We start from the raw sequence: 23557 nt of genomic DNA, 5'->3' as shown, positions 1-23557 counted from the left end.
CTAGGAATTAGTCTCTTTATATCTAGGCAGGACTAAGGAGAGAAAGCCTCTACTTCTGAATGGCAATTCTTCTATGTTCCTGAGTGGACATCTAGTGTATGACTATTTTAAGGTCCTTGATACAGATTTCTAAATGATTTTTAAAACATTATGAGAGTACATTGTATAAGAGTATCCATTTCACTGTATCTCTGATAAAATTGGGAACGAAACTTTTTAGTCTCACAAGTCAACAGTTGAACAACAGCATCATATTTTAAATTTGCAATTCTTAGTTTACTAGTATGGTTATATTTCTGAAATATATATAAACTTATTCATCTCTGGGTGGCCAGTTCAAATCATTTGTCCATTTTTAAACTAGACCTCTTTACCTAAGAACTCTTTATATCTGAGACCTCTTTATAAGTTAGGAAGACTGACCCATTGTCCATCAAATACAATGCAAATATTTTCTCACTTTTTTATTTGCCTTCTAATATTAATCATGATTTTATATATTCAACCTCTCCCCGTTTTTGTTTTTTTCCGTAAAAACTGATATTTGAGTAGTCTCTTTCAAGTAGAGCTTTTTGGTTTTTGCCAGGCTTGTTAGTGAAAGCTAAATAAAGTCTTCCAGTCACAGTTAGTTGTCACTTGTCTTTACTTATCTGTTATAATCTTCACTTGTGTATCATCATTTTTTATTTCTACAGTTATTGATAGTTATGGAAAGAGCTTAAAATTTGTCCTGTGAAGCAAATGGATGATAAAGTTATGTTTTTTAAAAAATTATAACTTATCTCTGTTTAGTGACTCAAAACAATTTTATTTATCCCTTACCTCAAGCAGTGTGGAGTATATTAAGATGTTAGATCTTCAAACTGTGGTTTGCATACATCAGCATCAGCATTGTGTACATGCTTGCAGAACCTCAGGCCTTAGACCAGATGTACTAAATTAGGATCTACATTTTAACAAGATCCCCTAGTAGTTCATCTGTCCATTATTGTTTGAGAAACATCATTTTAGATCCTCTAGTCTATTTTCAGGGAGACATAAAACTAACCAATTAATTTATCAGTTTCCTGGATGATGAGATTCATAAAAATTAAAATTGTAGAAATGTCATAATAGAAATATATATTATTGCTAATTTTTTCCACTCCCATCTCAAGATTTTAATGTTACATATTGAACACATGAATTGGCATCTGAGCTTTAGACAACTTTCATTCTTGATAATCACCACTAAACTCTGAGATTTTCAGCACCATATATATAGAATAGTCAATCTGCAGTCAAAGGAAAAATTATGAAATCTAATCCCTGTATTTCTAGATATAGTGACAGTCATGACTCTTTGTCTTTAACGACCAAAATCAAAGGAAGAAGGAAGAAAATATGTAACTTAGGTATGTCCATTCTTAGGTGTTATATATAGTTGTATCATAATTATATTCATTAATTCATGTATTTACTCTGTACTTATGTACAAGGCAATATTGGGGATAATTAAAGAATAGGCAGGAAAAATATAGTAATATTGTTATCCACAACAAGCACTTTTTGAATGCTTGCAGTGTGCTGGACATTTTCCTGGCACTTCTGCTCTGCAATCCTCATAGCCACCCTCAAGGTTGGAACTATTATTAACCCAGTTGTATAGAATTAGCCTCAGAGCCTAGGAAAATAAAGCAAACTTTTACAAGGCCACATAGTGAGTGGTGGGGCTGGAATTCCAACCATGTTTGCCTGAACCCCTAGCTCCATCATACATTTTTGAGTACCTGCTTTGATTCTATCAGTAGATGACAGTTTGAAAATTGATGAAATCATTCATTTGCATTTTATATTTCTTTTCTTTAAAGTTTCAGCTAATGGAACTTCAGCTTTTTTTTTTTTTCTATTGGTATGGGTGCTGCTCACCCAGCTTATTCCTAGTGCCTTCAAAACCCTGAGAGAATACACGGTGAAGGCATAAAGCTGTGTGCTTTCACCTTGCAGCAGGTGGGAGACACTCATAAATAAAGTGAGCAGTGCTGGACGGAAGATGCGGCGTTCTTACCTCTTCCCTTCCCAAGTAAAACTGGATAAAAACTTGTTCCTCTACCTTGTAAAGGGCATAGTCCATTAAATGGTACTGAAGGCAGAGCTGTTATTTCAGAGAAGAATAAAATAATTTACTAAGAGAGGAGGGAACATTTGTGTGTGTGTGTGCTCAAATAAGAAGATGTATACGGTATTTTTCTTGATATTATTTTCAAAATGTGTAGTAGAATAAATCTAACTATGGAGAACATTTAAGTAAATTTGGTTAAACATGCAAATGTCATGTGATCCCATCCTGGAGGCAGAATTGCCTCTTTGGTTTACTTTGATTTTGTAAAATCCCAACTCTTTGTTCTAAACAACTATATGAGAGTATGGAGTATTTGCAATACAAATGACTTACTAATTATATGTAGATGCTTTCTAAAGGCATGAGACATTTTCTTTCAAATTCTAGCAGTGGGAAAGATGTGAAAGCATCCCAGCAATTGACTTCACGCCGCAAAAACTCCAACTGACTCATTCTCCTTAATTGCTTAATCTAAATGATTTTGCTACAGTAGTTTCCTAAACATGGTGTTGAGTCTTCTTCTTAAGGATGAAAACAACTTTTAATGGCCTATTCTAGTTTCACAAATTAGGAAAAAGGGAATATAAGCTGCCTCGTTTAATAATAACATTCAATGATATTACTTGAAAACAAACATTCTCAGGGCTTCCCTGGTGGTGCAGTGGTTAAGAATCCACCTGCCAATGCAGGGGACATGGGTTCGAGCCCCGGTCCGGGAAGATCCCACATGCCGCGGAGCAACTAAGCCCGTGCGCCACAACTACTGAGTCTGTGCTCTAAAGCCTGCGAGCCACAGCTACTGAAGCCCGCGCACCTAAAGCCCGTGCTCCGCAACAAGAGAAGCCACCGCAATGAGAAGCCCGTGCACCGCAGCGAAGAGTTAACCCCCGCTCGCCGCAGCTAGAGAAAGCCCGTGCGCAGCAACAGAGACCCAATGCAACCATAAACAAATAATAAATAAATTTAAAAAAATAACTAACTAAAACAAACATTCTCAATGGGAGCAATATCTCCTTCAATGGTTCTTGGGGGAGGAAAAATATCTTACTCTTTTTGTGTGTAAATCAGAGACATGCGTACCATACATCATTAAATATACAGTATATCTGTGGTATTAAAATTTCACGGGAAGAGGTTAGAGGAAAAATGGCTAAAAAGGTAATAATTAAAAAGATTGACAAACACAGCTTTAAAGCATACTTCCTATATCTCAGCCAGTAAGGTTCTGCCAAGTTATTGTCACTAGGCGAAGAATTTATTTTGTTTTCCTTTTCCCAGCAGGATCCCTCCTGAAAGCTAGTGATAAAATTATCACCCGCTGCTGTCTCTAGTGAGGGTCTGGATACAAAATTACTGGCAATAAGGAACCTGACAGACTTGCCTTTCCTATGTCCTGGGTGATTTTTCAGCACTCTGCTAAGGTAGTTGTGTGTGTTCTGTGACGAGACACCAAGGAGTGAGTTCTATGAGTCAGAGAATATTGTGAAGTCCACAGTATTTACTCAGTACATTGTTCCCATTACTCACCTTGCCATTTGCTCTATTCTTTTCAAACACTCCAATCAAGCATGAGAGAATGAAAAGAGATATTTATTTCTTGTGGACTTATTTCTTGTTAGCACTTGGCATGTTGTAGAACTAGAGGATTTTTGGATAGGCCTACCCTGGACAAAGCATGAGGTTTCTGTGGACTTGTTAGGCTCTGCTGTGAGCCCTTTGTTCATTCTTCATCACAGAAACCCCTCCACCACACAACATATCTTTTTCATCTCCCTATAATTATCAGAAGAGCTGATATTATTTTATTATAACTTGTAGGAATTTTATTCAATACTTAATTTTCCCAAGGGGTGTGCCTCTAATTAATTATGAAATGAAGAGCGTTTTCTTTTCCCGTTAGAAACATTTCAGACATTATGAAGTATATGAAGGAAATGTTTTAGGGGAGATCTCCTAGCACCCCAAACTAATTTCATGTAGACTACTCACTATTCTCTATTCTGCTTAAGTGTAATGCCAAGCTTGCTTTTAAGAATTACTTCTTTATCAAGTTGATAGTCTGAAAGCTGAAAATTATTGAAGGATAAAACACAGTACGTCTTCTTTTCTTGCATCTTTCTCAAGTTTCTCTCTTTCTCTTCTTTATTCCTCTGGAATCCTTTTCCTCCAAGTTTTTAACATAATTTCCTTAATTTACTCTTTTGAAGAGGGATCTTATAATTCATATTTTATCCCAATCAATGGAGAGTTAGGACCTAAACTCTGGGCAACCCCATTCTTATATTTTCAATTTTTAAAAATGAAAAGTTGGAGCTTCCCTGGTGGCGCAGTGGTTGAGAGTCCGCCTGCCAGTGCAGGGGACACGGGTTTGTGCCCGGGTCCGGGAAGATCCCACATGCTGCGGAGCGGCTAGGCCCGTGAGCCATGGCCGCTGAGCCTGTGCGTCCGGAGCCTGTGCTCCGCAACGGGAGAGGCCACAACAGTGAGAGGCGACACGTACTGCAAAAAAAAAAAAAAAAAAGAAAAGTTGGAGTAACCATTATTCTTCATTAACATGAAGATTAAGCAATGTATAGAGGGAGGAAGCCCTTTCTGTGGGTGAGAACTGAGACTCAGAAGCCTATTTTCCTCTCTAAACCTTCATTTTTCATTTGTCTTGTTGCTCTTTCCCTTTATCTGTTATTTTTTATTTATTTTTTTCCTTTTTTTTTGGCGGTACGCGGGCCTCTCACTGTTGTGGCCTCTCCCGTTGTGGAGCACAGGCTCTGGACGCGCAGGCCCAGCGGCCATGGCTCACGGGCCCAACCGCTCCGCGGCATGTGGGATCTTCCCGGACCGGGGCACGAACCCGTGTCCCCTGCATCGGCAGGCGGACTCTCAACCACTGTGCCACCAGGGAAGCCCCTATCTGTTATTTTAAGTGTCCAATTTGGATCCAATATTACAATACACCCCAGTTTTTTTCTTTTTATATAATATTGAAAATAACAAGAAAATTCTATTTCAAATTCAATATAATAATGATTTTAGTAAGTGACATATTTCAACATAAAAATATATAAAGAAGAAGCTGACTATATCCCCTCCCACCCCCTTCATTTCTGCCTTTAAAGCCAACAGTTCTCCAATTTGGCTGTATGTGGGAATCTATTGGGGAACTTTAAATATAAAATCTGTTGTAAATAGAACTAAGGATGTGTTTGAGTAATCAGTGAGATTTTATAGTTTTTAAATTTAAGATTTATGTTTTTCTAAAGCTTTATTTTTGGCATTTTATATCATATTTCATTGATTCTAGGATGCCATGTATGTTACTTTCACATTTTAGTATCTCCAAAATCAGGTGCATCAGTGGCAACCTAGGTGAAATGAATTATCATACTTTTTGTAATTACTGTGAATGGAATATTTTCCCCCTAAATTTACTAAAATTTAATTTAGAATGTTTGCACCTATAGTCAAAAGTCAAGTTAGTCCGTAGGTTTTCCTGTTTGTATTGCTCTTATCTTAAGATATTATAATAGAGTTAAATTAGGAATCATTCCATTCATTAAAAGATCTGGTTGATTTAAATGGTATTGCAATTATATTTTTGTTAGAAGTTATATTGCACTTAGCTTTGAATACAGCTGGTCCAGCTTTTATTATTATTATTAATTATTTTATTGAGGTATAATTGACCTATAACATTGTATTAGTTTCAGGTGTACAACACAATGATTCGCTATGTGTATGTATTCTGAAATGATCATCACAATAAGTTTAGTTAACATCTGTCACCATATCTAACTACAAAAATTTTTTTTCTTGTGATGAGGATTTTTAAGATCTACTCACTTAACATCTTTCAAATATACAATATAGTTTATTAACTATAGTTGCTATGTTGTATATTACATCCCCAGGGCTTACTTATAACTGGAAGTTTGTAACTTTTGACCCCCTTTGACCCAGCTTTTTTTTTTTTAATGGTAGATCTTTAATTATCTTTTTGATCTCCTCTATGAATTTTAGCTCTTCCACTGTTTAGATAAATTTTGAATAATTTATATTTAGCTGACATGTTTTTTAGTGAATATATTTATGAAACTTACTTCAAACTATTTATTTCTTTATTATATGTTACAATTCATTCTTATTTCTTCTTTTAAGTTAATATTCTACCTTTTCTGACATTAATATCACCACTCCTGCTTTCTTTTTGTTTGAAATTACAGAGTGTCTCTTGGCCCATCCCAGTATTTTCAACCATTATATATCAATTGCTTTAAGCACATTTATTGTTTGATAATCCAAAATGACAATCTATGTATTTCAGGGAGATAATTCATCCCTTTTACATTTTAGTGTGAATTTTTTAGGATTTTATTCCTATTATATTATCTCATGTTATTTGTTTTACTTTGAGATTTCTTCCTTTTCTCCCTCTTTTTACTCTTTTTTGTGAGTTTGATCTGCTATTCATTCCTCCATTTTAATGTGAGAGTCCTTCTGGTTTTCATTACTGTTTATCTTCCCTTTCCTAGGGCTCATAATCACATGTGCATTTTCTACTACTTTCTGAAAACATGATATCAATTTTTAACCATATCAAAATGCTTTATTCCTCCCTGTCTCCACATTACATGATGATGAGACCTTCAGAAGACTGACTTTCCAAAGCCTATTTTCTGAAGCTATCTCCTTACCCTCAAAATGCAAACTGTACTCTACCTAGTGACTTCTCAGGAATTTATAAAAAGAGAAATACATCAAGTCTCATTATTATGCTAAAGAGAGAGATAACACCCATGTCACAAACTAATTACAGTGTAATATACATCACTACCTACTGTGGTTTTGCTATCATAAATCCAAATCTAAGGTATTTGAATCTATATAATCATGTCATACTAAAATAGTATCTTTGGTATTTATTTGATTTCATTGAACTTATTCACAAAATACAATGTAGCCATATAGCTAATTTATAGTTTTATTATAACTGGATATTGGGGAATTGAAAAGTTTTATGTGAAAAGGAAGATTTATGACTATAAAGGAATATACTGGGCTTCCTTGGTGGCTCAGTGGTTGAGAGTCCTCCTGCCAATATAGGGGACACGGGTGCCCGGGTCCGGGAAGATCCCACATGCCGCGGAGCGGCTGGGCCCGTGAGCCGTGGCCACTGAGCCTGCGCGTCCAGAGCCTGTGCTCCGCAACGGGAGAGGCCACAACAGTGAGAGGCCAGTGTAACGCAAAAAAAAAAAAAAAAGAAATATACTGATTTTTCAGGGAAATCATAACAAAATATTCATATATGTTTAGTTAAAGGGGAGGTGGCTATCAGTCCACTATATCCCCATATCCTAAGCAAATGATTCAGTGCCCATTAAATTAATTAAGGTACTTTTATAATCTTATTTTTCTGGAAAATAATTTATTTTAGTTAAGCTATCCTATATTTATCTAAGCCATTAGCATCTATATGTGAATGATAAGGGGTATGAAAACCACAAAGGTAACAGAACATCAGAGATTATATTTCATGAATTGGAAAATCCCCTAATAAATTTTCCATGTAGTACTTCTTATTCCGGAAAAATGTATTTCTAAAAATTCTAAATAATTATACTTAAAAGTGTTTATTCTTTTTAGGAAATAAAATTCAACAATACATAGAGTGTGGGGTTATTTTCTAATAGGTTTGACATTTTTTCTGTGGTATTATAGGATTATATATTTGTTAGCAAATATTAATTGATCACTTATTATGTGCTAACAATATGTATATAAATGAATACAATGGAGTTTCCTACTCCAGGGAGTTTACAATATGTAGAGAGAGAGAAGAAAAAAAAAAAGTCCAAAGAACAGAGCAGAGTGGTCACATGGAAAGAGGTCAGATCTGGAACATTTGGGACTTGAGTCAAGTTTTAAAGGAGTTTTGGCATATCAAGAAGAGGGAGGAAAGCAATGGGGCATTCGTTCCAGGTCGAAGCATCAACAGATGAGAAGCCTCAGAGGTTTGGAAGAGCTTGAAACATTGAAAAAACTGCAAGCAATTTTTTATGATCAATGTGAAAAGAATGTTGTGTGATGATCAGTGTTGGAGAATATGGACAGAAAAGTCGACCAGACCCCTCAATGAAGGGCATCATGTATTAGACCAGCAGTTCACATTTTGGTCTCAGGATCCCTTTATTGGTTACATGGGTTATAGATCTTTGATATTTACCATACTGGAATTGAAGCTAGGAATTAAAAAAAAATCAATCTATTGGAAAATAATGAGAAACCCATTTAATATTACATAAATAATACTTTGTGAAAAATAATTATATTTCCCCAAACAAAAAAAATAGCAGGGTAAGTTTTACATTTTTACAAATCTCCTTAATGTCTAGCTTAACAGAATACAGCTGGATTCTCATATATGTTTCTACAACCACTACTTTATTTTAGCTGAAATAATGGAGAAAATTTAGCCTCACAAGATAAATATTTGGAAAAGGGAGGAGTCTTATCACAATTATCCCAGATAATTGTGGATATTCTTTTTTGGGACTATATCAAAAACTCAAGAAGTGAATGGGCGACCCTTAGAATGGGAGAAAATATTTGCAAATGAAGCAACAGACATGGGATTAATCTCCAAAATATACAAACAGCTCATGCAAGTCAATATCCAAAAAATGAACAACCCAATTCAAAAAATGGACAGAAGACTTAAATAGACATTTCTCCAAAGAAGATATACAGATGGTCAAGAGGCACATGAAAAGATGCTCAACATCGCTAATTATTAGAGAAATGCAAATCAAAACTACACGGAGGTATCACCTCACACCAGTCAGAATGGCCATCATCAAAAAGTCTATAAATAATAAATGCTGGAGAGGGTGTGGAGAAAAGGGAACCCTCCTATGCTGCTGGTGGGAATGTAAATTGATACAGCCACTATGGAGAACAGTATGGGGGTTCCTTAAGAAACTAACTACCATATGACACAGCAATCCCACTCCTGGGCATATACCAGGAGAAAACCATAATTCCAAAAGATACATGCACCCCAATGTTCATTGCAGCACTATTTACAATAGCCAGGACAAGGAAGCAACCTAAATGTCCATCAACAGAAGAATGGATAAAGAAGATGTGGTACATATACACAATGGAATATTACTCAGCCATAAAAAGAAATGAAATTGTGTCATTTGCAGAGACTTGGATGAACCTAGAGACTGTCACACAGAGTGAAGTCAGAAAGAGAAAAAAATTATTTTGTATTAATGCATATATGTGGAATCTAGAAAAATGGTACAGATATACCTATTTGCAAAGCAGAAATAGAGACAAAGATATAGAGAACAAATGTATGGACAACAAGGGGGGAAGTGGAGGTGGGATGAACTGGGAGATTGGGATTGACATATATACACTACTATGTATAAAATAGATAACTAATGAGAACCTATTGTATAGCACAGGGAACTCTACTCAATGCTCTATGGTGACCTAAATGGGAAGGATATCCAAAAAAAAGGGGATGTATGTATACATATAGCTGATTCACTTAGCTGTATAGCAGAAACTAACACAACATTGTAAAGCAACTACACACACACACACACACACCCAAAAAATAAGAAGTGAATTGGAGGACTTAACATTTTTAAGATGGCAATACTTCCCAAATTGATCTACAGATTCCACTCAATTCCTATAGGAATTACAGCTAGCTTCTTTGTTAAAATTGACAAGCTGATTCTAAAATTCACTTGGATTTGCAAGGGACCCAAACTAGCCAAAACAATCTTGAAAACAAAGTTGGAAGACTGACACTTCCTGAGTTCAATACTTAACTACAAAACACTAGTAATGAAGACAGAGTGATACTGGTATGAGATAGACATAGAAATCAATGGATCAGAATTAACAATCCAGAAATAAATCCATGTGTCTATGGTCAACTGACATTTAACAAGAGGGCCAAGATCAATTCAGTGAGAGAAAGAACAGCCTTTTCAACAAATGGTGCTGAGACAAGTGGATAGCCACATGCAAAAAAAAAAAAAAAAAAAAAAAGAGATTAGACTCTTGTCATACCATATACAGAAAATTAACTCAAAACGTATCAAAGATCTAAATGGAAGCACTAAACTATAAAACTCTCTTAGGAAAAAAATGGGGTAAATCTTCATGGCTTTGGGTTTGCCATGAATATATGACATCAAAATATGAGTAACACAAGAAAAACTGCAAAAATAGGATTTCATCAAAATTTTAAAAATTTGTGCTTCAAAGGACACTATCAAAAAAGTGAAAAGGCAACCCACATAATGGAAGAAATTTTTGCAAATCATATATCTGATAAGGCCTTGTATCCAGAATATATAAAGAACACTTACAACTAAATAATAAAAGGAAAACTGACTCAAGTTAAAAATGGTCAAAAGATTTGAGCAGACATGTCTCCAAATAAGAAATAGAAATGGCCTATAAACACATGAAGAGATTCTTGACATTATTAGTCACCAGGGAAATGCAAATCAAAATCACAATGAGATACTACTTCACATCCACTAGCTGTAATCAAAAAGACACATAATGACAAGTGTTGACAAAATGTAGAGAAATTGGAACCCTCATATCTTGCTTGTGGAAATCTAAAATGATACAGCCAGTTTGAAAAATAGTCTGGCAATTCCTCAAATAATTAAGCATAGAGTTACCACATGATCCAGCCATTCCACTCCTAGTGATATAACCAAAAGAAAAGAAAACACGTCTGCACAAAAACTTGTATATGAATGTTTATAGCAGCATTATTCATAATAGCTAAAAGGTAGAAACAACCCAAACGTCCATCAATGTATGAATGTATAAGCAAAATGTGGCATATCCATACAATGCAATATTATTTGACCATAAAAGGGAATGAGGTACTAATACATGCTACAACATGGATTAACCTTGAAAACATTGTTCTACGTGAACAAAAAGCCATATACAAAAGGTCACATTTTGTATGGTTCCATTTATATGAAATTTATATGAAATGTCCACAATAGGTAAATCTATTGAGACAGAAAGCACATTAGTGGTTGTTTAGGGCTGGGGTGAATGGAACAATAGGGGGATAATAGCTGAAAGATGTGAGATTTCTTCTTGTGGTGATTGAAAGCATTCTAAAATTTACTAAAGAGATGGTTTCACATATTTGTTAATATACTAAAAGCCATTGAATTGTACACATTAAATATTTGAATTATATAGTATGTGAATTATATCTGTGAATAAATCTGTTTAAAAAACTCAACAAGCAGTAGTTCCTTAAAGGTTAGTTGTAATGTGGAACTTGAAACCATTTCAATAAACATTTCTTACTTTGCAACATAAAATCCATTGGTCTATCTAGAACTCTGAATAGATCTTTTACCTATGCATGATTTTGATCTTGCAGATACCCTAAAATTCTCAGAGATAGCCAAGTGTCCCTAGACTACAGTTGGAGAACTGCTGTGTTAGGTTAGAGTCTGAACTTCAGAGAGGTGCAATTTAGTTTTAAAAAAAGCCACCCCTCGAATTTTGTGAGCCTTGGGAGTGAACCACATTTGGCTAGGTTCAAACCAATGTACAAACATTTTATAGACAGAGTACATAAACATTTACAATTCAGTTTGACTAGTAATAACAATGACAAATGCATGTGAGACTCAGGTCAATTAAGAAGACTAGTGAGGCTGGAAAGGAAGATTTGGGGGAAAAGTAATTGGCTGCTTTTATAGAAATTATGAGGATACCCATGAGATAAAGCAGTTAATAACATGAAGAAGCTGTCTGAGTATAGGTACCTTTGGAAACCTGAAGAACAGTGTCAGAGAAAGGAAAAGAGAGTACAGTGCAATTCTGCAAGCAGAACCCGGGGAGCTCCAAGTTCATGTTCAGTAAGCACAAGGAAAACAGATTTTTCCAGAAATGAAGGAAGAGGTTTGGGGCCCAAGGAGTAGGCTTGCCATAAATGAATGTTCTTTCTTACCCAAAACATAGAAATAAATAGTTCTTACTTATAGCCAAAGCCTAAATGAATTTGGACAACTTTTAATATAGTAAGTTATCTATTTTTATGTATGTATATGATGAAATTGGCATAACAAAATTGGTTTATGAATACATTTTCTTGGGCAGACAGGGCAAGGGATGTGTGGTATAAGGAAGCTACAGCTGTTTGGAGTAGCCATTGTAGGCCCAGACTTGACCACTCAAGGGCAAACTCCTCCCACACCTTTGCCAGAAACACAGTGTCCCAGGTGCCAGGTCACTGTTCCCACACTCTCTTATTTCAAAGCTGACCTTACTTAGTTTGATGATATTCACTCTTTCAAGTCACTCTGTATTACCCAACGACTAGGCCTTCAAAGTATATTCAAACTTATTTCCAGTATGTGCTTATTTGATGCTGGCACAAATAACTTAAAGGTTAATTTAGATTTTCATCTTGTTACTTGAATTTTTTTCTTAATGAGTCATTCTTTCAGCAAATATTTATGGCCTATTTACAGAGTGTTAACCATAAACAGCAAACTTGCTCTTCTTCCCTTAATAAAACACGCTTGTAAAACTTTTGTATTAGGGTAAGACTATGATGTGTGGATATACATACCACAAATAGGTGTGCGTAACAATTTTTAACTTCAAAGATAAATTGCTAGATAAAAGGATAGTTTTGTTGAAGAAGAGCAGCACACTGACCTCTTTCTAGAACACACTGATTCCTATAAAACAACTTGTAGTATGAGATCAGTTATTCTTGGGCCACAATACAGAAAGGCTTAATTATTAAAGTAATCAAAGATATTTTCTGCATAGAACTCTCATTTATAAAGGTGAGGACAAGAGTTTGGGCCTAAAGTCTAATGTACTACATTTCAAAACTGATTCATATTCACTTTAGTTTTTCCAAGGTATGAACTAAGATTTTGCAATATTGAACAATATTCTTCAGCTTCTGTAGGTTTTAATTTCTTGTTTGAACTCCATAGGCTGGCTTTCTGGATTCAATAGCTAGATTAACTATTTCTAGGTTTGCTTCCAGCTTTTACATTTGGTACTTCTGAGGTCAAAGTGGAGACAAAATTATTTAATTCAAACAACAACAAAACAAAACAAAAACCATGTTAAATGTGTTTTTGTGAAATTAAATATTACTCTTTGCTGAAAAGTAAACTTAATGGGAAGTGACCGAATGTGTTATTGTAGTTATGATTTATTACTATTGTTGAGTTTTCTCTAAGAATGCAATTTCAGGTTTTTTATGGATATTATTCTTTAGAAGTGTGCATTTGGTATATTTTTTGGAAGTGTGCATCTGGTTTGTTTACTTATCTACTTGGTCTGATGATAATATTAGAGAGACATTGTAAAAGGTTTTGATAACAAGATTTTAATGAAAAGAAAATAGAGATACTTCAGGAGGTAGATCAATTTTTCTTTGGTTCACATAGTCAAAACTAAGAAGAGGACTACAAAACAGAATCTAGGCTAGTGAAATGCCAAACAGAAATATACACTCCAAACACCAGCAGTAACTTATGTGGAAGGAGTAAACAGCACTGTAAAATGGCCTATGTCTCTTTCATTTGTTTTTTGATATATGCCCATTATTTTGCATAAAGATGCAAAGTGGAATGTAAACTAGAATCAGAAGATCATGAACTTCAGATCTGGAACATTTTAATTTTAATAATGGGAACCCTAGACTAATTAGTCAATGCCCACATTTTCCTCAGATAAATTTATGAAATTTTAAATCCCATTATACAGACATGTAATTTTACTGATCTTCTTAGTGTGCTGTACCGCATGGTACCACATTGAATTTCTTTTCTAATAAAAATGTTTATTGACCCTTTAATTTTTATCTTAGAAAGGAAATGATTTATAAAACTATCTGAATTAATACATTGCCCTTTGGTAACTATGTTATTGATATTGTTTTGTCCCCTAGGGAGGGAACAAACTACTATCTCAGTCATTTCTCCTGTTTTCCCATTAAATGATTAGATTAGCCATCACCAAAGCATGCTTATCAGTTGCTTGTTGAAGAGTTATCGTCTAGACTAGTTAGTAAGATTAAGCACTGAAACTTAGAACTGCAGCTGATGCAACTCTTGCCTCTGAAGATGCTGGCCAGAAAATATGCTCAAGGTTGTTCTATAAATAGTAAACCTTTTTCCTGCGTAGTCTCTAATAGGAGCTTAAAATGGATCTTTAGAAGGCTGTGTGGATTGAACAACAGGAAATTTTAACCAAGTCATTAATAACTAATGATGTGAACTGTAGGCCACTGCCCATGATAAGTCATAGGAATAAGAGGAGAGAAAGGCCGGATCAAGCAAGGGGATGAGACAGCTTTTACTGCAGCAACTTCTCACTTCTTTCTTCATGTGTTTTTTATTCCAATGATAGACATAATTTACTGGCTCAATGACTTTTCTCTTGGTTTCTTTGTATACACGTATACACAAATACATATACGTATGTATATATAAATTTATATTTATATATTATTTCTAAGAAACACTTCTGAATTTATTGTTTTTCCTCTGTTCTGTATTATTTTAAATAGATATAAAATACTCTAAGTATTTCTCTTTCCACTTGAGGCAGGCAAATATTTGTTTAAATATATCCTACCAAGAATCATCTATCTGATAAACAACTTTTATCTGGAATATATAAAGAACTCTCAAAACTCAGTAATAAGAAAACAAATAACTCAATAGAAACAGTCAAAAGATTTGAAAAGACACGTCACCAAAGAAACACATGAAAATATGCTCAATGTCATTAGCCATTGGGAAAATGGAGACTAAAACCACAAAGAGATATCACTAGACATCTATTAGCATGTTTAAAATTTAAAAGATTGATCAAATGTTAGGGAGAGTGTGGAAGAAGTGGAACTCACATATATTGCTGGTGGGAATGTGAAACAGTACAACCACTTTGCAAAACAGTTTGTCAGTTTCTTAAAAATATTAAACATATACCTATTATATCATCTAGTCATTCCATTCCTAGGTATTTAACCCAAGAGAAATGAAAGCTTATATCTATACAAATACTTGTACGAGAATGGTCATAGCAGCTTTATTTTTAATAGTCTTAAACTGGAAACAACTGAAGAACCCTTCAAAGGTGAATGCATAAACACATCATAGTATATCCATGCAATTGACTACTGCTCAGCAATAAAAAGGAATGAACTACTGATACCTGCAACAACTTGAATAGCAATTCAGAATAATTATTTCAAGTGAAAAACATATAGTAGTATGTACTGTATGATTCTGTTTATATAAAATTCTGGAAAATGCAAATGAATCTATAGAAAGCAGATTGTCTGTTGCCTGGCAACAAGGGTGAGGGATGTAGGGAAAGGCAGGGGTAAAGTATTACAGTGGGACACTAAGACTTTTGGGGGGTTTTATATGGTCATTAACTTGGTTGTGTTGATGGCTTCATGGATTAATATACAGGTTAAAACTCATCAAATTGTATACCTACAAGTGTCTAAGTTAATGTATTTATGTCAACTATATCAACTATACCTTATAAAGCTTTTTTAAAATATAGGCTTCTTAATCCTACAAAAAACATATTTTTGTGAATAAACACATCTAGACGGTCAAAGATCTGAAAGAGATTAAAGACTCTCGTGTTTGGACTTTGTCCGCAGATTGATTTGTATCAAGGCTATCTTTGAGATGCCTCCTCCTTCTACCCTTTCTCCTTTGTTCTCCTTTTCTTCCTCCTCCTTCTGCCCTTCTCCTCCTCCTGTTTCTCCTTATCTTTCTCTTCCTCCTCTTTTCTCCTCCCCCATCTCCTCTTTCTCCTCCTTCTTCATCTAAAATACTTCCAATTGAATCTCTCGTATATCCCTTAGTGATATTTCCTTCCTCCCTTCCTCCCTCCTTTCCTCTCTCTCTCTCTCTCTCTCTTCCTTCCTCCCTTCCTCCCTCCCTTCCTCTCTCTCTCTCTCTTCCTTCTTTCCTTCCTTCCTTCCTACTTCTCTTCATCTCTCTCTTTCCTTCTTTCTTTCTTTTGCTCTTTCTTTTTCTCAGCATAAACTTTGCCCAAAGACATTCTTGTATTTCTGTAGCCATATGAACTGTGTTGCATCTGGTGTTACTGTACATCAGATTTGAATCAAAATACTAATACTCACTATTAGATTTCAGGTTTAAACATCACATCTTCAAGGAGCTCTTTTCTCACCTGACACAATATGGTTTCCCAGTTCTCTGTTCCACTATACCTCTACTCCATCTAATATAATACTTTTAATTCTTTATTGTAATTACTTGTTAAATATCAGTCTCCCCTTTTGATTTGTAAGATCGTTGAGGGCAGTAACTATTTTACTTTATTTCCTCCTGCTGTAAAATAGACACTAGTATCTTATTTGAATGAACTGAAAGAACATCTATTAGATTAGAACAGTCTTACCTAGACATCATCTAATGTAGATTATAAGCAGAAACCCAGGGAAAAATCTTCCTACTTCAGTATTCACCTACTATAATTGTAATCAGGTAATAAAAATATATATTCTTTCATTTGTTTATTAAATATTTATTACAGGGTACTATATTTTGCCCTGAGGAATCATGAGAATGAATAAACATTTTACCTTTTCTTAGGTTATTTACAGTATAGTTGAAGGACTAAAACTTACACATGAAAAGGTAATTAATAATGCAAAGACTACAGAAGGGTATGTGAGATACTCTTTGAAAAATGAGTATCAAGAAGGATGAGTTTTGGTTACTAGTTTCAGAGACTCTAAGATGTTTAAACACAGAAGAGTTTATGGCTTAAGGTGAAAGAAGTTCAGAAGTTGTGACACATGTGGTTGGGATGATGGATCAAGTTAATGTTTCATGAAGTCATTAAAGACCATGATTTTTGTTCTTTTTTTTCTCCTCTGCACACATGATTTCTACCCTAAAATTTACTTTCTGATGTGATATGACTGCTGGAGTTCAGGTCATTGCATTAAATTCTAAAAAGCACTAGGATATAAGCTGAATGGGAGCACTAGGTTTTTACTATTGTGCTCTGTCTTCTATCTCTAGCATATAGGACAATGCCTAGAATAGAATGAAGGAAGGAAGGATAGAAAAAGAAAATGCAAGAGTGCAAAAGGGATACATTTATCAATTGAATCTAATTTCTTTATATAACTGTTCTTTAAAGACCTGTCATAGACATCCCATGCCACTCTCCTGCTAACAACTCACTGGACAGAATTTAGTCTCATGGCCACATCTAGTTACAGAAGTGACTGGGAGATGTAGTAATTATATCAGGTGACAAAGTGCTTAGACAAAATATTAGGAAGCTATCAAAAGTCTCTGCCATATGTAGGAAGAAATGAGAAATAACATTTGAAAGACAGGTTTATTTCAGATTTTGAAGGACCCTGAATGCCAATCTAAGGAGTTATGACATAGCTACTACAAATCCAGTGTAATATTTTTTGGGGCGGGGGTAGTGAAATGAAGAAAATAATGTTTTAAGAATATTAATTTTGTCTTGTTCTGCATATAAGGAGCTTGGAAGTCACCACTCCAACCTAACAAGTAAAAAGCTGAAGAGAGTGAAAAATCAGTTTTCCTAGGAACCATAAGAGAGGGGGAGAACATGTGGAAAACTGCTGCACCCAAGATTAGAGAGGCAGACAGGTGAATACAGGGAGTCACAGCTTACCAGACCAGAGACTCAGGGGCAGAAACTGCTATATAAACCATTGTCAGAGTAGGAAAACCTGGACTGTGATTGATAAATTGCTGGTGGCTCAGTATGGACAAATCTGAGAACTAATAACTCCAGGGGGATCCAGACAGGAGGCTGCCACAGTATTGTGAGATTTATCTCCAGGAGCTCAACCAGATTCCCACAGTAAATATCTGAGAAAAAATCCCCTCCTGCTTCCTGCAGTGGGGGAGGGAAAAATAACCATTTGAAATACACCAAAGCACTCTGTTCTTCTAAACAAGGCCTGACCTCAGGAGAAACCAGATAACCAGAGCTTAACCTGCTGGTATATTATCAGAGTCTGACTGACCTAGAAAAGGAAATTACCCAACTCTAACTCACTCTAGCCTTCTTGTCCCACACCTGAAGGACAGGTAGGAGGGAAAAAAACTGAAAAACACTTGTTAAGTTCACATTCACTAAATGTGATGAGGCATGGTTTCACTAAAAGACTGAAGCCTAAACATAAGACCACAAAATGCTTCCCCTTTCCTTACACCCATCACATTACTAAAGGCCTGTTTACCTACTAAAGGTCTTTTATCCAGTACACCATACCTGGCTATCAAAAAAAAAAAAATTACAAGGCATACCGAAAGACAAAAACACAGTTGGAAGAGACAAAGCAAGCATCAAATCCAGATGTAGCAGCGATGTTGGAATTATCAGATTGGGAATTTAAAACAACTATGATTAATATGCTAAAGGCTCTAATGGATAACATAGATAGTATGTAAGAACAGAAGGCAGAAAAAGAGTGGAAGACAAATAGGATGAAAAAACAAGGCATCAAATAGAAAACAGTAACAAATATGGTAGATATTAATCCAACTATATCAATAATCACTTAGAATGTCAGTGGTCTAAATGCACCAATTAAAAGACAGATTATCAGAGTGGATAAAAAAAAAAGAAAAGACCCTAACATATGCTGTCTACAAGAAACTCACTTTAAATATAAAGACACATATAGATTAAAGGTAAAGAGATAGAGAAAAATATATCACAATATCAATGATGAAAACAAAGTATCATAAGTTTTACTAATTTCAGACAGAACAGGCTTCAAACTAAGACAAGTTATCAGCGATAAAGAAGTGCATTACATAAGGACAAAGGGCTCAATTCTCCAAGAAGATGTAACAATTCTTAATGTGTATCACCTAACAATAGAGAATCATACTTTGTGAGGCAAAAACTGATAGAGCTGCAAGGAGAAAGAGTTTAATCCACTATTATGGTCGGAGACGTCAATACCCTCTATCAGAAGTGGACAGATTTAGTGACAGAAAATTAGTAAGGACATAGTGAACTCAACACCATCAATCAACTGGATATAATGGATATCTATAGACTACTACATTCTAAAACAGAAGAATACACATTTTTCTCAAATTCACATGGAATGTTTGCCAAGATAGACCACATTCTGGGCCATAAAGCACATCTTAACAAAATTAAAAGAATAGAAATCATACAATGTCTGTTCTCAGACCACAATGGAATTAAAGTAGAAGTCAATACCAGAAAGAGGAGAGACCTTCAAGATGGGAGAGCAGTAAGACGTGGTGATCACCTTCCTTCCCACAAATACATCAGAAATACATCTACATGTGGAACAGCTACTACAGAACACCTACTGAATACTGGCAGAAGACCTCAGACCTCCCAAAAGGCAAGAAACTCCCCACGTACCTGGGTAGGGCAAAAGAAAAAAGAATAAACAGAGACAAAAGGATAGGGATGGGACCTGCACCTCTGGGAGGGAGCTTTGAAGGAGGAAAAGTTTCCACACACCAGGAAACCCCCTCAGTGGCAGAGACAGGGAGTGGGCGGGGGGGAAGCTTCGGAGCCACGGAGGAGAGCGCAGCAACAGGGGTGCGGAGGGCAAAGTGGAGAGAGTCCCGCACAGAGGATCGGTCCGACCAGCACTCACCAGCCCGAGAGGCTTGTCTGCTCACCTGCCAGGACGGGCGGGGGATGGGAGCTGAGGCTCGGGCTTCACAGGTCAGATCCCAGGGAGAGGACTGGGTTTGGCTGCATGAACACAGCCTGAAAGGAGCTAGTGCACCACAGCTAGCCAGGAGGGACTCCGGGAAAAAGTCTGGAACTGCCTAAGAGGCAAGAGACCATTGTTTATGGGTGTGCGAGTAGAGGGGATTCAGAGCACCGCCTAAACGAGCTCCAGCGATGCGCACGAGCTGGGGCTATCAGCGCGGACACCAGAGACAGGCATGAAACGCTAAGGCTGCTGCTGCAGCCACCAAGAAGCCTGTGTGCAAGCACAGGTCACTATCCACACCTCCCCTCCCAGGAGCTTGTGCAGCCCACCACTGCCAGGGTCCTGTGATCCGGGGACAACTTCCCCAGGCAAACACACGGTGTGCCTCAGGCTGTTCTGGCCTCTGCCGCTGCAGGCTCGCCCTGCATTCTGTACCCCTCCCTCCCCCCAGCCTGAGTGAGCCACAGCCCCCTAATCAGTTGCTACTTTAACCCTGTCCTGTCTGAGCAAAGAACAGATGCCCTCAGGTGATTTACATGCAGAGGCGGGACCAAATCCAAAGCTGAAACCCAGGAGTTGTGCGAACAAAGAAGACAAAGGGAAATTTCTCCCAACAGCCTCAGGAGCAGCAGATTAAATCTTCACAATCAACTTGATGTACGCTGCATCTCTGGAACACCTGAATAGACAACGATTCATCCCAAAATTGAGGCAGTGGACTTTGGGAGCAACTGTAGACTTGGGGTTTGCTTTCTGCATCTCATTTGTTTCTGGAATTTTGTTCATCTTAGTTTCGTATTTAGAGTTTATTATCATTGGTAGATTTGTTTAGTGATTTGGTTGCTCTCTTCCTTTGTTTTCTTTTATATATGTATATATATATTTTTTCCTTTTTCTCTTTTTGTGAGTGGGTATGTGTATACTTCTCTGTGTGATATTGTCTGTATAGCTTTGCTTTTACCATTTGTCCTAGGGTTCTGTCTGTTTTTTTTTTTTTTTTTCAGTATACTTTTTAGCCCTTGTTATCATTGGTGGATTTGTTTTTTGGTTTGGTTGCTCTCTTCTTTTCTTTTTTTATTACTTAAAATTTTTTTTTAATTTGTAATAATTTTTAAAATTTTAATAACTTTATTTTATTTTACTTTTTATTGATTGATTGATTTTACTTTTTCTTTCTTTTTTTCTCCCTTTTCTTCTGAGCCGTGTAGCTGACAAGGCCTTTGTGCTCTGGCAGGGTGTCAGGCCTGTGCCTCTGAGGTGGGAGAGCCGAGTCCAGGACACTGGTCCACCAGAGACCTCCCTGCTCCATGTACTATCAAACAGCAAAAGCTCTCCCAGAGATCTCCATCTCAATGTTAAGACCCAGCTCCACTTAACGACCAGCAAGCTACAGTGCTGGACACCCTAGGCCAAACAACTAGCAAGACAGGAACACAACCTCACCCATTAGCAGAGAGGCTGCCTAAATTAAGAATAAGGTCATAGACACCCCAAAACACACCACAAGATGTGGTCCTGCTCACCAGAAAAACAAGATCCAGCCTCATCCACCAGGACACAGGCACCAGTCCCCTCCACCAGGAAGCCTACACAACCCACTGAACAAACCTCACCCAATGGGGGCAGACACCAAAAACAACAGGAACTATTAATCTGCAGACTGCAAAAAGGAGACCCCAAATACAGTAAGTTAAGCAAAATGAGAAGACAGAGAAACACACAGCAGATGAAGAAGCAAGATAAAAACCCACCAGACCAAAAAAATGAAGAGGAAATAGACAGTGTACCTGAAAAAGAATTCAGAGTAATGATAGTAAAGATGATATAAAATCTTGGAAACAGAATGGAGAGAATACAAGAAACGTTTAACAAGGAACTAGAAGAACTAAAGAGAAAACAAACAGAGATGAACAATACAATAAATGAAATTAAAAATTCTCTAGAAGGAATTAATAGCAGAATAACTGAGGCAGAAGAATGGATAAGTGACCTGGAAGATAAAACAGTGGAAATAGGGCTTCCCTGGTGGCACAGTGGTTGGGAGTCCACCTGCTGATGCAGGGGACACGGGTTCGTGCCCCGGTCCGGGAAGATCCCACATGCTGTAGAGTGGCTGGGCCCGTGAGCCACGGCCACTGAGCATGCATGTCTGGAGCCTGTGCTCCACAATGGCAGAGGCCACAACAGTGAGAGGCCCTCGTACTGCAAAAAAACAAACAAATAAAAAACAGTGGAAATAACTACTGCAGAGCAGAAAAATGAAAAAAGAATGAAAAGAAGTGAGGGCAGTCTCAGAGACCTCTGGGACAACATTAAACACACCAACATTCGAATTATAGGGGTCCCAGAAGAAAAAGAGAAAAAGAAAGGGTCTGGGAAAATATTTGAAGAGATTATAGTTGAAAACTTCCCTAACATGAGACAGGAAATAGTCAATCAAGTCCAGGAGGCCCATACAGGATAAATCCAAGGAGAAACATGCCAAGACACATTAATCAAACTACCAAAAATTAAATACAAAGAAAATTATTAAAAGCAGCAAGGGAAAAATAACAAATAAGATACAAGGGAATCCCTATAAGGTAACAGCTGATCTTTCAGCAGAAGCTCTGCAAGCCAGAAGGGAGTGTCAAGACATATTTAAAGTGATGAAAGGGGAAAACCTAAAACCAAGATTACTCTACCCAGCAAGGATCTCATTCAGACTTGATGGAGAAATTAAAACCTTTACAGACAAACAAAAGCTAAGAGAATTCAGCACCACCAAACCAGCTTTGCAACAAAAGCTAAAGGAACTTCTTTAGGCAGGAAACACAAGAGAAGGAAAAGACCTACAATAACAAAACCAAAACAATTAAGAAAATGGTAATAGGAACATACATATTGATAATTACCTTAAATGTAAATGGATTAAATATTCCAACAAAAGACATACACTGGCTGAATGGATACAAAAACAAGACCATATATATGCTATCTACAAGAGACCCACTTCAGACCTAGGGACACATACAGACTGAAAGTGAGGGGATGGAAGAAGATATTCCATGCAAATGGAAATCATAAGAAAGCTGGAGTAGCAATTCTCATATCAGACAAAATAGACTTTAAAATAAAGACTATTAAAAGAGACAAAGAAGGACATTACATAATGATCAAGGGATCAATCCAAGAAGAAGATATAAAAATTGCAAATATTTATGCACCCAACATAGGAGCACCTCAATACATAAGGCAAATGCTAACAGCCATAAAAGGAGAAATCGACAGTAACACAATCATAGTAGGGGATTTTAACACCCCACTTTCACCAATGGACAGATCATCCAAAATGGAAATAAATAAGGAAACACAAGCTTTAAATGATACATTGAACAAGATGGACTTAATTGATGTTTCTAGGACATTCCATCCAAAAAGAACAGAATACACTTTCTTTTCAAGTGCTCATGGAACATTCTCCAGGATAGATCATATCTTGGGTCACAAATCAAGCTGTGGTAAATTCAAGAAAATTGAAATCATATCAAATATCTTTTCTGACCACAATGCTATGAGACTAGATATTAATTACAGGAAAAAATCTGTAAAAAATACAAACACACGGAGGCTAAACAATACACTACTAAATATCCAAGAGATCACTGAAA

The sequence above is a fragment of the Mesoplodon bidens genome (genome assembly GCF_964165515.1).
Source record: "Mesoplodon bidens genome assembly, chromosome: 9".
NCBI lineage: Eukaryota > Metazoa > Chordata > Mammalia > Artiodactyla > Ziphiidae > Mesoplodon > Mesoplodon bidens.
This window is presented reverse-complemented; position numbering follows the sequence as displayed.